The sequence below is a fragment of the Grammomys surdaster genome, unplaced genomic scaffold, assembly GCF_004785775.1.
Source record: "Grammomys surdaster isolate TR1022 unplaced genomic scaffold, NIH_TR_1.0 166, whole genome shotgun sequence".
NCBI classification, from domain to species: Eukaryota; Metazoa; Chordata; class Mammalia; order Rodentia; family Muridae; genus Grammomys; species Grammomys surdaster.
In genome coordinates, this window is record NW_021604614.1 from 7621282 (window position 1) to 7634786 (window position 13505).

Genomic DNA, 13505 nt, shown 5'->3' on the forward strand with positions numbered 1-13505 from the left:
GCAGAAACAGGGCTTCCTCTTCTGAGCAGTGAGATGCAGAAGGAGGGAAAGGTCTCCACAGAGTTCAGAAGGGCTACAGGGCTTGAGCGCAGGAGACATGACTCACGGGTCTTATCCTTACCTGGCCATTTCTCCTGCTCTGTAGCCTGACCATGCCTCTGTCCCCTCCACCGCCCCCCCCAACAAGCTCCACCTACCTCGAGCCTAAACAGTCTCCTCCCACATTATCTTAGTTAGGGTTTTATTACTGTGAACAGACGCCATGACCAAGGCAACTCTTATAAAAGACATTTAATTGGGGCTGGCTTACAGGTTCAGAGTCAGTCCATTATCATCAAGGCAGGAACATGGCAGCATCCAGGCTGGCATGGTGCAGGAGGAGCTGAGAGTTCTACATCTTCATCTGAAGGCTGCTAGGACAAGGGTCTTAAAGCCCACACCCACAGTGCCACGCCTACTCCAATTAGGCCACACCCATTCCAACAAGGCCATACCTCCTAATAGTGCCACTCCCTGGGCCAAGTGTATTCAAGCCAGCAAAGTTCTCCATTCTTCCTGCTCGGCTTTCCAGACACAGGCCACAGATCTCAGGCACTGAGGCCCACAGGGTTCTTCAAGACAGATATAGCTCCAGAAGGCATGTCTCAGGGACGAGGCTGGAGCTGAGACATTGCTACACAGTTGTGCCCATGTGCATCTGTTAGCAGGCTGGATGAAGAGCCTCCCTCAGCCAGCATAGCCAGCATCCCCTCAGCCCACATCCAAAGCCCCTGCTGCCAGGAAACAGCACTAACTTTTATGTCTTTGGGTCCAGATAGATCTATACCTGTACCAGCATAGAGGCTCTGGGGATGCCAGTGCCTGAATAGAAGGCCAGACAGGCATTGGCCATGTGTCTATGTCTGTCTGCCTGAGATAGGCCACAAATACACTATCCTGTATTCTCCCAACAAATCCTCACCCCCACAGATCTGAATACCTGGGAAGATGGAAGAGACGCAGCTGGGCATGGACCTCTGTGTCACAGCCACAGTCATATAAGCTGAACACACATCCTATGACGCTTCCCCCATGATGTGGATGGACTCAGGGCTTGGAGGCCCCACACTCTGCTCAAGGGCAGATCAGAGGATAAAGGATGTGGACAGTGGATGGAAGAGACACAGGGGTTCTAGGGTCACATCTCCCCATACCAGATCCTCTCTTGGGCTCCCCCACCCATGCGCCCTTGTCACTCACAGCTACTGACTAGGACTGATCAAGAAGGAACATTCAAGTGATTTTAAAAAATGGATTCATATTACAGTCGTCTGTGTCAGGTTGTTTGATGTTACTTCTGTCCTCCCTTCTTATGCTTCCAAGCTCTGAGCCACGGCCCTGGTGTTTCAGGTCTACCTTGGGAAGAATGCGACTCAGGTGTGAACCCCGGATTCAGTGTTACTGCATATGTGGCCATATGGGGGGAGGTCACGTCTTGGCACCTCAGTTTAGACTTGTTAAATTGCTGATATTGGTACCCAGAGGACTGAGTGAAGGTCAAATAGAAGCATCCCTTCAGTGGCCCGCAGTGCAGGCCCACAGAGCAGAGGCATCATAAGTACTGCTAATCCTGTCGTCCCGTGCTGATGGACAGTCAAGGGTGAAGAGTTGGGAGTCCACTGAACTGTCAGTGAGGTGCTAGGATGCAAGGCTTTAATCAGACAACGCCCCCTCCCTCAGAAATAAGAGTTCTGGCCTCAGTAATTATTTATGTGAATATTCACACCTCTTCCCAAACTAGCATTTCTTATCATTTCAGACCCAATATTTAAACGTCCATTTTTAGGATAATCACAGGCGCCGGTGAGAGTTATTTGTTATTTTTTTTAACATGGAAATTGATATTCTGGTTTCATAAATCCTGCCTTTCACGCGTTGCCTGTGGGTTATTAGCGTTCAGTCGGCGCATCCACTTTGCCTCTCATATCTCATTTCTCCGACTCACCTTCCTGAGGAAGGAGACGAGCTCATGAGGCTGCAGTCGGCTCACTTTGGGCTCTTTTTAATTTACACCTGACAGAAAACTAAAATTGCTCAAACTTCAGCTTCCCATTTCCCTCTGTCAGCCACTATTGTCCCCATTTCTCCATTTTTTTTTTTTTTAAGATAAAACCTCACAAACGTAAAGCGAATGATTTGGAAGTGGGCAGTTCAGCAGCAGACTCATGACGTTTCCCAGGGGTTTGTAGCCTTCCCGGTGTAAATCTTTCTCCCACTGGTATACATTTGTATACATTTTTACCCCTTTAGCTTCTGCAACAAATGGGATTGTTTCACAATTGCTCTTTCGGTTGTTCTTTGCCGGGTTTGTGTTGATCTTGTTCCTTGGAACTTTGCTGAGGAGGGTAGGTGAGAGGAAGGGAGGGAGGGAAAAAGGGAAGAAAGGAGGGTGACTTACCATATTTTAAAAAATAATATTTTTATTTGTGTGCTTGTGTGTGAGTGCAGCATGAGTGCAGGTACCCAAGGAGACCAGAAGAGGGCAGAAGGTCCCTTGGAGCTGGAGTGACATGTGATTGGGAGGTCCCAGACCCCCAAGCTAATAACCAATTTAAGAGCAGTATGTAGTCTAAGTCACTAAAGCATCTGTCCAGCCCCCAGTTGTTTGTAAGGTTGTTTTGTTCAGTCTTGTCTTTTTCTTTTCTTCTTCTTTTTTTTTAAGCGATTGGTTTTGCTGAGTTGGCTGATATTTTTGTTTTATCTCTGCTGTGCCCTCCAGTCCCTTTCTCTCGCTAGTTTTGGCTTTTATTTTGCTCATTTTTAGAGTATGAAGTCAGATCATAGATTTGCCCTTTTCTCGTTTAATGTTGCCGCTCACAGCAGTACATTACCCTGACAGAGCGGCTTCCCCTGCGGTCCAAAGTTTGGTGTCTTTCTTTTTTCTTTATTTCATTCTAAAAGTCTTTCCCCCAGGACTTCTTCTTCTAACAGCTCTTGAAAGTGTGTGGCTCAGTGTGTTCACATATCTGGGCTTGCTTCCTCTCGTGTGACTCTTGGTGTTGTTAATCATTTGAAACAAATTAAAAAAAAAAAAAAAGGTATGTCCTGGGCAGTGCTCCACATGGGCATGTGTCTGTGGGTGTTGGCAGTGTGTCCCTGATCTATCAGGTCCAGCCAGATCATGGCGTCCAAGGCCACTGTTCTGTTTTGAACCTTGGTAAACAGCACTGTTACAGTGAGCATCTCCTTGCCTAAAGATTACTACGATGACCTCCAGTTTGTCAGAGAGCCCTTACAGCTGGGCCTGCCCCCCCCATCCCAGGCACCACCCCTTTGTCTCCTGCCCCTATAACTCAGCTCACTATTATCTCAGGCACTGGGGGGCGCTGTGGCTTCCTGTCTGAGATGCAAAGAGATGCCCATGGTGAGGTTGGACACCAAGGGACACAGCTGAGATTTGACACATGGATGAGAAAGCATTAATTATCTGGAAATGGAATTCAAAATATTTTAGATGGAGTCAAATTAGCCTCCAGCTGGGACTCTGGCCGAGCAGATGTCACCCTGTCATATCTCACTGTCTCTGCCACCTGAGTTTAATTCACAGAACTTAGCCTGGTTCTTACACTCAAACTCCACACCAGAGAGGTCTGGCCCTGGTGTAGACAAAGAAGCCAATGGTAAGGGGGAGAGGGGTCAAAGTCCAAGGTCTAGCCAGCTAAGGTCTTGTCCTGGACATAGGCTGTCATCGTAAAATCCATATGGGCTCCAGAAAGGACAGTGCCTCTCCTCACAGGATGCAGACAGTGTTCTGGGACTCACGCCTGCACCCGCGATGACAAAGAGGAATTCCCCCGCTGCTCTGTAAGTGATGGTGTGTGGCTCAGACCTGCCAGCGAGAGGATAAATGGCCCTCGGGAGCCTGTGAATGTGTGAAAGCCCAGATCATAAAGAGCAGTTTTCTTAACAAAATCAATCTTTAGATGTATGGTTTTCACAGTCGGGATGGGAAAGGCACAAAACATGGTAATCGTAACAGAAAATAAAATGAAAACACTCTAGCAGATCCAAGAGCTTTCTGTGCCAGAAGGCGACTGCTGGGCCTCCACCAAGTTTGTTTAGAAATGGCAGCATCGGTCCTACAGTGCGGGCCCCTGTGGCTGGAACACAGAGAAGGGCCCCAAAAGACACATGGAGTCCGGGGTTCCAAGAGTTTTATTATTCATGGCTAATGTAGATGGTCTGGGTGCACCCCCCCCCTTAAGCCAGAGTGGGCCTGGCTTAAATAGGGGGGGAGGAAGAGAGGAGGGTCACTTAATTAGCTACGCCCTCTGGCCTTTAGGTAACTCATTAATATGGAAATCTCTTGAGGCTGAAGCCTGTAGTCACGCCCTCTCACTGTGTTAGATGACACCCCTTTGGGAGGGGCTGCTTAGCCAACTGCAAGGTACAGGTTAAATGGAGATCATAAACCACGTGTCAGGAGCCTGAATTCTGGGGGTGTGGCCAAACACCTGCCGGTTCCTGATTGGAGTTGAGGTTCAAGGCCCATGCCCAGCCAAGAGCCAAGATATCCTTTCACAGTCCTACAGGGTGCGGACTCACTCATGAGGCCCTTGCTCATCTGATGCACCTCTCAGGACTCTGCAGGATGCAGTGCTGGTCCCTGCTGGACACGCCCTTCTCATGCATGACTCTTGTCAATCTCAGGTCAGCCCCACCCCTGACAATGAAGGATCCAGGTTAGGAGCAGTTTTCCTGTACATTCAGAAACACAGCCTCCCACATCGGCTGTCCGTTGCCAACTTCAAAAATCACCACTCACTTCAAGGCTCAGAGAACGAATATGTGGTTTCTTCCTCTTTTATAGGTCAGAAATCGGACACAGAGGTCACAGCTCAAGTCCAAGTGTCAGTGGGTTGCTCGCCTCTCTGGAGACCTGAGAGGAAGCCCTCAGTGTGCTGCTGAATTCAATGCCTGTGGTTTTAACACTGAGATCCCCCCTTCCCCTATGGCTGCCAGCTGAGGCTTTACCGACTTGCTGGGTCCTGTGTTCACTGTGGCTTACATCTCTGTCCTCAAAGCTGTCTCTTCCTTCTGCTTCATTGGGGTGGTCCATCTGGGAACGATTATCCTTCCAGAAGGAGTCATGTGGTGATCCTGTCCCACCCTGGGTCCTCCAAGAGCCTTCTCATAACCAGTTCCACAGTATCTTTCCCCAGACTGGCGATATCTAAAGGACTGTTACTCTGCCAACCACTGCATCACGAGTGGAGTTGAGGTAGAGGTTGTCCTGACTCCACTTCCCCACACGAGGTGTCCCATGACCCAATAAGAGCTTCTCCATCCATCATATCTGACTAAAAGGTCAAACTTCCCAAAGTTCACCACTGAACTTAAGTCTATGTGCAGTGAGTGGCTCAGGATGGCCTCAGATGTGGGGTTCTGGGGTACAGCGGACAGATGTTGATGGAGCTGGTCCCCTTTGAAATGTGTAAGGGTCTTCTATCTCTCTCAGTGATGGCCAGTGAGAGTAGGGCCCGATGTCCAAGAAAATTAGGAATAGGAATTCTAGACCAAAGTTCAGCTTTCAAGCACTGGAGAGGACGTTAGCTTTCTAAGCACAGACAGACGAGGTTAAATGAACACCTGAGGCCCGTTCTGGCATGTAACCTTGTGTGCAATCTATGCCCAGAGAAATGCCTTTAAAAAAAAGAAAAAGAAATCAAACAGCCAGAGTCTCTTTCATAGACCTCTCAATAAAACCTGATATTATCTTTACTCCATCCCCACAAAGGCAGAAAACTATCTCCTGGCAACACTGCTGCCCACCCCCATCTCCTACCCCTTTCCCTGCAGCAGCTCCACCCCCCACCCCGAGTTCCCACTCTGAGCCTTGATTTCCTGATTTCTTCTCCTGGGATGGAGAATCTCCCTTGGTGGAGAGCCAAGCACCACTGTAGAACTTTGTCAATTTCTCCAGGGGTCTTCAAAGCAAGAACGAAATAGACATGAAATGTTCAAAGAATGATTGGTGAGGATCAGGAAGAAACACAGTAGAACTAATGAATCAGGCACATCAGATGCAAACGGTAGACAAACTCTAATCCTTGTGAGCGTGGGGACACCCAGCGCTGAGCCCTGGGATGTTAGGATTCTGAGTGACAGCTGAACCTGGCAACAGCACTGCCAAAGGCACGTAGGAGGACGCATGTCACTTTCCTGCTGGCCACGCTTCTTTTCCATCACAAGCTATGCCTTCTTTGGTAACTGATACTAAAAAAGCTAATGACCATAATGAGTTCCAAATATCTATCCTTAAAGAGCAGTGTCCATCTCTGTCCTCATTAGTTTTGACAACTTGATACAACCTAGAGTCATCAGAGAAAAGCCTCCATTGAAGAGTTGCCTAGATCAGATTGGCCTGGAGGAATGTCTATGGAAGGGGTGTGTGTTCCTGATTATTAACTGATATAGAAGGGCCAGCCCACAGTGAGTGGCATTATTCCCCAGCCAGCTCACTGTGGGTAGTGTCATTTCCCTGGGCAGCCCTCTGTGGGTGTTGTTATTCCTTGGCTAGCCCACAGTGGGGTGGTGTCATTCTCCAGGAAGCTCACTGTGGGTGGTGTCATTCTTTTTTTGGGGGGGGGGTTTCAAGACAGGGTTTCTCTGTGTAGCCCTGGCTGTCCTGGAACTCACTCTGTAGACCAGGCTGGCCTCAAATTCAGAAATCCGCCTGCCTCCGCCTCCCAAGTGTTGGGATTAAAGGCGTGCGCCACCACCGCCCGGTGGGTGGTGTCATTCTCAAGGCATATGGTCCTAGGTTGTACAAGAAGGCTGGATCAATATGAGTGAGGGATTGAGCCAACATGTAGTGTTTTTTCATAGTTTCTGCTTTGAGTTTCTCTTTAAGTTGCTGCTCCAACTTCCTTCAGTGATGGACTGTGACGTGGAAGTATAAGGCATATAAACTCTTTTCCTTCCCTAAGTTGCTTTGGGGCAGGGCATTTTATCACAGCCACAGAAAGGAACTAAGAACAGCCTCCTAGCCATGCCACCTACCCGCCTCCACTGATGAGAGGTCCTGTGCTCACTGTGGCCAATGCAGGACGAGGCCACCACGATCTCCATTGCCAATAAGCAGGGCTATGATGGAACACATCCCGAAAGTCACCTGTAACCTCAAGTAGTATCAAAGTAGCTTCCATGAAGCCACCCCTTATTTCACGAGGGGTAGACTAACTGCAATATGAGATAAAGGAAAGTCTCCAATGTTGACACCCACTACTAAGGGGTTCAGAGACAGAAGCAGCTGCAGCAAATATCGGGGTCGGGAGCTTGGGGGTGCATACGGACAAAGGTTGACACTTGGTTGGTCTCAAAGCCTCACAGAGTCACTTACCCTTGCTTTTCAGTTGGACATGTCCTGGTGCTGATGACTAACTGCTGGCATGGTGGGCTAAGGGCCGCAGGGTCTGGGCTTTCTCCTCCTAAGGCCTCAGATGTCTCCATGAAACTTGTGTCTCCCTCCTCCAGGTAGGACTCTAGCCGCTTCAATCCCATCTGCTCCCCAGAGACTCCGCTAAAAGACCACAGCTTTCAGCGAGTGTCTCAGAGCTTCCGATGTCATTAGGCTGTGTTTCTGGTTCCCGAGTGAAGCGGAAAATCCCGGGACTAGGGTTTCACACCAGTGCGCACATACACAGTCTGCAGCTCTCTGATATCCTGGCTCAGTGGTGGATGATCTATGAGCTTCCGGAGCTGAATGCTAAGCACTTAGGATACAAACTCAAAATCCACTTAGGGCCTGGGGACCCACCAAAGCACAGCTTATTCCATGCATAGTGGGTAGGGAAGCAAGATGAGGTCATTGGGACTCAGCACTCTCCCACAGGGGCATGACCCAGGTCAGTCCTGAGAGGATCATGCCATCGATGGGCCCGAGGAAAACCAGAATCTCCATAGAAGCAGGCAAGGGCCAGGTATGTGTGGGTGACCTGTAGGCAAGTATCTCGGCTCTGATAAAGTGAAGCTCGCTGAAAGTTAGCTGCAGATGCCCAGACTCTGTCTCCTCTTGATGTCCAGGATTCTGCCAACAGAATACAGTGTCATTTTGTGAAGGGCATCATTCTTTTCTAAGAAAAATCTTTATTCTGGGTCCCTGGGAACCTAAGAGCCTGATAGGCATCTCAGAGAGAGACTGTGACCCATGCCTGTGTTTTGGCTCTGATTGGTGCAGGGATGGTCACATGGTCCGGCCAGTCCTCCCAGTAAACATCTTGATTTGCCCTAGGATTGGTGGGAAAGATTCTCACGCTTTCCCACAGTGTGCCCTGGCTCTAAAGATTGACTCACTGCCAGTCAGAGGGAGTGTCAGACCTTCCCCTGGATTGACAGGAGCTGGGTCTGGAAGGAAGCAAGGGTGGCCAGTGGTATCCTGATGCGGTGACCAAAGCCTGAGAAGCTACAACAGCTGAGATGGAAGACCTGAGATGGAAGGTTCTGATGACGTCACGAAGCCCCCAGCCCAGTGGGAGCCAGGAGTTTTGATCCTGGAAGCCAGCCATTTCCCTCCCCTACTGTTTCCTAAACAAACCTGAGGGATCATCTTTTGTTTCTGTCACCCAGCTGTGCCACGCTGAGTCCCAGCTCTCAAGCCTCAGCTTCTCCTCTGTGAGAGGAGACAAAGTGACCCCCAAATGAAGCTGAGGATAGAGGGGAAGTGAGTGTCCAGAAAGAACATTTCTTTACCTCTGCATATCTATGCTCACCCTGGGAATGAGACAGAGAAACACTGGCTAACCAGAAACCCCGATGTCCCCAAAGGATGTTATTCTCTGAACCAAGAGCCAAGACTTCCTTGCCTGCCTGTCCACTCTGCATCCATCCCAGTCAGACAGAAGGAAGGGAGCTGTCTGGAGAGGGTCTGCCCACTGGGCTGGAGTTCATGGAGGGTTCTGACAAAGAGGACATGACTGCCCAGAACCTGTCCTCAGAGTGTCCCGCCATACTCAAGCAGGCTTCCAGCCTGTCCCCAAGGGAGGAAAGCAAGCTCAGAGCATCAGAGCCCAGCTCCTGGGGGTTGAAGAGAGAGCAGTCTAGAGGGGCAGGAGCTGGGAAGCCAGCCATGGTAATGCTGTTAGCTTCCACCAGTTCACCAAGGATCTGAGGGAAGGTGTCGGAGAACCTGGGGTCCCCTGAAGCCTTCGCCTCTGCTTACTCTACAGTGTGTGGAGAGAGTGGGGTACCAGAAGGGAACCACTAATGGGCAGCATTCACAGGGCGGGGTAGGGGGTACATCTGAGTCACACCAAGAGAACATACATGTGGTCATCGTAATTGACATGCTCCGCTTGTCACCGTGGGTGAGCTGCAGGGAACGCACATGCTGGAGACATGGAGCATACACACACAGTACGTGTAAGTGACCCACACAGTCACTCCTGCCTGTGACAGTGAAAACGTGCTGCAGCAGACACAGGGACCCCATAGTAGAGAGCAGACACAGGAAATGCACAAAAATCACCCATCCCAGCCCTGTGCTCAGCCAGGTGACACACAGGGCCAGACAGAAAGGAACAGGCACCCCAGACAAGGACCAACACATCGTGTGCAAAGGACCCAGGATGGTGACACATTCTGATAACAAGGCAGCTTAGACACAAGCAAGGTGGACAACACACACAAGCCGCTCACACCTCAACGTAACACGCGTGGGAAGTTTGCCTGTCACCCAGGTGAGCAGGCACAGGCTCCACAAAGCCTGTGGTTAGCGGGCATGTATAATACATAGGAGTTGACTTATTTCCCAGCGTCAATAACTCAGTAAATGCTTTGCAGCGAAGCCTTTATTTCCTAGATTAAAAAATATGCTTATTCAGACAGTCCTGGTTGACGCCTACATAAATCTTCCTGTCGTGTTCTGTCGCCCAGGATCGCCCCAGCTTCCCAGCTCTTCCTGGAAGGGTGGCACAACTGGGGCGCATAACTGCTGAGTCCAGATGTGAGAGAGCATAGGTCCCAGGAAGCTTCTGGGAGCTTTAACTTGGTTGGCACTGTGTGAGAAAACACCTGCATCCTGCATTATTAAAAGACCCTCAGGATGCCTGTTCCTGAACCATGGGGGTGAGGCTCCTCCTGGCTGTCCATCTTTGTACTTTCCCAGTAAAGTGATATAGTTGTGTGATCTCCTGGCTCACACAGGGAGGCCAGGGAGGCCGAGGGCCATGGCTAGTGTAGGTCCCTGAGGGGAGGGAGCACTGGAAGGGGAGGATGCTGTGACCAGGCACTTCAGTGTGGGGCTGTTTGATCTGAGCCTGTACCATGTGGCATGTGCAGGGTATCAACCCTGGGGTTTATAGGAAGGCAGATCACCTTGGTGGCTTTGACGTGTGTGTGTGTGTCTGTCTGTCTCTCTGTGTGTGTGTGTGTGTGTGTGTGTGTGTGTGTGTGTGTGTGTGTGATGTGACACAAGTGGATTTGGACTCTTGGGCTTCCTAGGAGTGTAACTAGCCAATTAATGTCCTTGTCTATGAAGTGGGATAGAAAGAGGGATATGAGCAGACGGCATCTTGTCATCTGAACTGTCTAGAGTTGCCGTCTGCAGCGTGAGACCCAGGAACCAGGAGCCAGACTTAGCAGAAATGGTGCCCTGTGCCCAAGGCACAGCCTAGGTTCTAGGCTCCCTGGCTGCAAATCCTGATGGCCAGGCTTTGGCATCCAACTCTCTGCATATGGATTCCAGACACCCCAATGGCCATGTTCTGTGGGACAGGCTTGGAAGCTGGACCACACCTTATAATGACTCTGCCCATGTTATCCCTGGGCTCTCCTCCCAGTGTATCACCTGTCCCTGATGGGCTCTTTCTCTCTCTGAGGATGAGCACGGAGAGCTAAGAAGATGGAGGAAGGGGGTCCTGTGTGAATTAAAAATGCATTAAAGCTCTCAAAAGACATCAAAGTCAATTTTGGTTCTCTAGAACAAAGAGTGTTTGTCAGAGCTGCGCTACAGTCCCCAGCATGAGTGTCTCCCTCCAGCGCCACCTCCAGCGCCCACCTTCTTGAGGTCTGTGCAGTGACGTTCACTCATCGGTTTAATTACAAGCCCATAATGCACAAATGTAGTTAGGAGGGAAAGGGACACGGGCCCCTTGGAGGGTAATTATGTGCTTGTTACAGCTCATTTCCTGTAGCTCATGGTGTGTGTAACTCACCCTAGGAGCCCAGCAAGGACCTGGGTGGAGTGGTGCCCTATGCCACTCAGCACACGTTCCTAAGTTTCTACCCTGTCCGGGCTCTGTCCCTGTAAACACTGCAGGACAGAGCCACCCTGGCCCTTGGGGAGTCTCCTGTCTACAAGGGATTTTGAAGGAGACCTGACTTTCCCCATCTATGCAAAAGTCACACCAGTAGACAACAAAGGAAGAGCTTGGCAGGCTCTGAAGTGGAGGCCCAGAGGTCCAGGGAAGATGTCCCTAAGAAGTGACATTTGAGCTCAGAACTTGGAGCCAGGTAGGTAAGATACTAGGAAAAACAAAACAACAACAACACAACAATAACAACAAAACAACAATAACAACAAAACAACAACACAACCAAACAACCAGAGTCTCAAGTTCAAGAAGCAGTCACACAGAGTCCTGAATATTTAAAGCTGTGTCTCTATCCAGCTTCCTGCACCTGCTCCCAACTTCCCAGCCTCCCAGTCACTCTGCCTCCCATCTTCTCAGCCTCACAGCCTCGCTGCCTCACAGCTTCCCTGCCTCCCAGCCTCCCAGCCTCCCTGCCTCCCTGCCTCCCTGCTTCCCTGCCTCCCTGCCTCCCAGCCTCCCTGCCTCACAGCCTCCCTGCCTCCCTGCCTCACAGCTTCCCTGCCTCCCTGCCTCCCTGCCTCCCTGCCTCCCTGCCTCCCTGCCTCCCTGCCTCCCTGCCTCCCTGCCTCCCTGCCTCCCAGCCTCCCTGCCTCCCTGCCTCCCTGCCTCTTAGCCTCACAGCCTCACAGCCTTTGTTTTGTTTTGTTTTGTTTTGTACCCCTTGCCATGAGGCCCAGTTTGGAAGCCTGCAGAGAACAGAACCAGAAATGGTTGGAAAAAGCAAAGGACCATGGCTCAGCAGGAAACCAGAACTGTGTCTCTGGGGACACTGGCAAGACACTTTTGTCACTAAGCTTTGGAAGAAGCAGACCACCCCATCTCAAGTCAGCACCCTGCCAGGTGGGCGAGGAAGAGCACAGGCAGACTGCTGGTGGGCCTGCTAGTACATTCTGCCATTATCTACTGTGGGCTAACTGCCTCTGTCAGGCAGATACACCCTGGAAGAAATGACACAAGGCCTTGTGACAGTAGGGGACTTGCTAACTCTCCCTTGAGGCTGAAGAGGGCTAGAGAAGCCCTTGTTCCCTAGAGGCTCTGATATCTACAACATTGGCTAAGGGATGGATAGATGTTCTGATTAGGCCTTCAACATACCTAATAGTTCCAGAGACAGGGTACTCTGAGCCTTGCTGCCCAAGAGTTGGGGCTATGGACCCTGGTGTACCCCACAGCCTTTAGAGTTATAATGGTCAAAGATGAGCGTGTGGCACTGGGACCCAGTGGGAACCACAGGAGAGTGTTGGTGTACTGCATTATGAAGGAATGGACACACGGGACCCCGGGAACAGGCACGCTGCACACTGAGGGATGCAGCCCAACTGCAGGGAGCTGCTTTCTGAAGTCTGCCTACATAGGACCAGAAATCACTCAAGTGACTGGTGAGTCAGAGCAAGCCTGCTGGGAGTGGCCTGAGAACCACATGCCATAGGAGCTGAGATAGGGCAAAGGCTTGCTTCCCTAACAAACCAAAACAGAGGGGACAGTCCATGGCTGGCCTTGTGTTTACCACTGCGGGGGAAGGGCCTTCTCTGTCCTGTCTCCAGGGCGCCCTCAATGTTTGACTTCCCTGAAGTTCTACCACAGTTCCTGGAGCTCACCTCTGTGCCAATATTCCAGCCCGAGGCAGGAAGGCCATCAATCCACCTGACTCTAGTCTGACTGCCCCCGCCCCCTCCCAGCGTGGATAACCAGCTTCACACTGAGTCTCAGCAGCCACGGCTGGTACCCTGCGGTGCGCTCTGGGAGAAGCGAAGATGCCCCCCACTACGGCCAGAGGAAAGGAAGGATATCGGTGTGCACCAGCCCCAAGCCCATGTGGAAGGAGCCTGGCTGATGTCCATCCACGGCACACAGCAGGGCATTCCCTTAGAATTAACCCAAGGAAGACTGGAGAGCCGCAAAAGGGCACAGGCAGTGTAGTTGAGCTCATCGCTGCAAACCCAAAGGATGCGGAAGAGGCTGTGGAGCCAATTACAGAGCCGCTGAGCCGGGGGCCCAAGGCACCAGGATCCTAGTTCCCTGGACAGATTCCATTAAGCTCATCCTTCCTTTCTGATTAAATCTCCTCTAAGTGCAACGAGAGAGAGAGAGAGAGAGACAAAGACCAGGAGGAAGGGAGGGAGGGAGGGAGGGAGGGAGGGAGTGAGGGAGGGA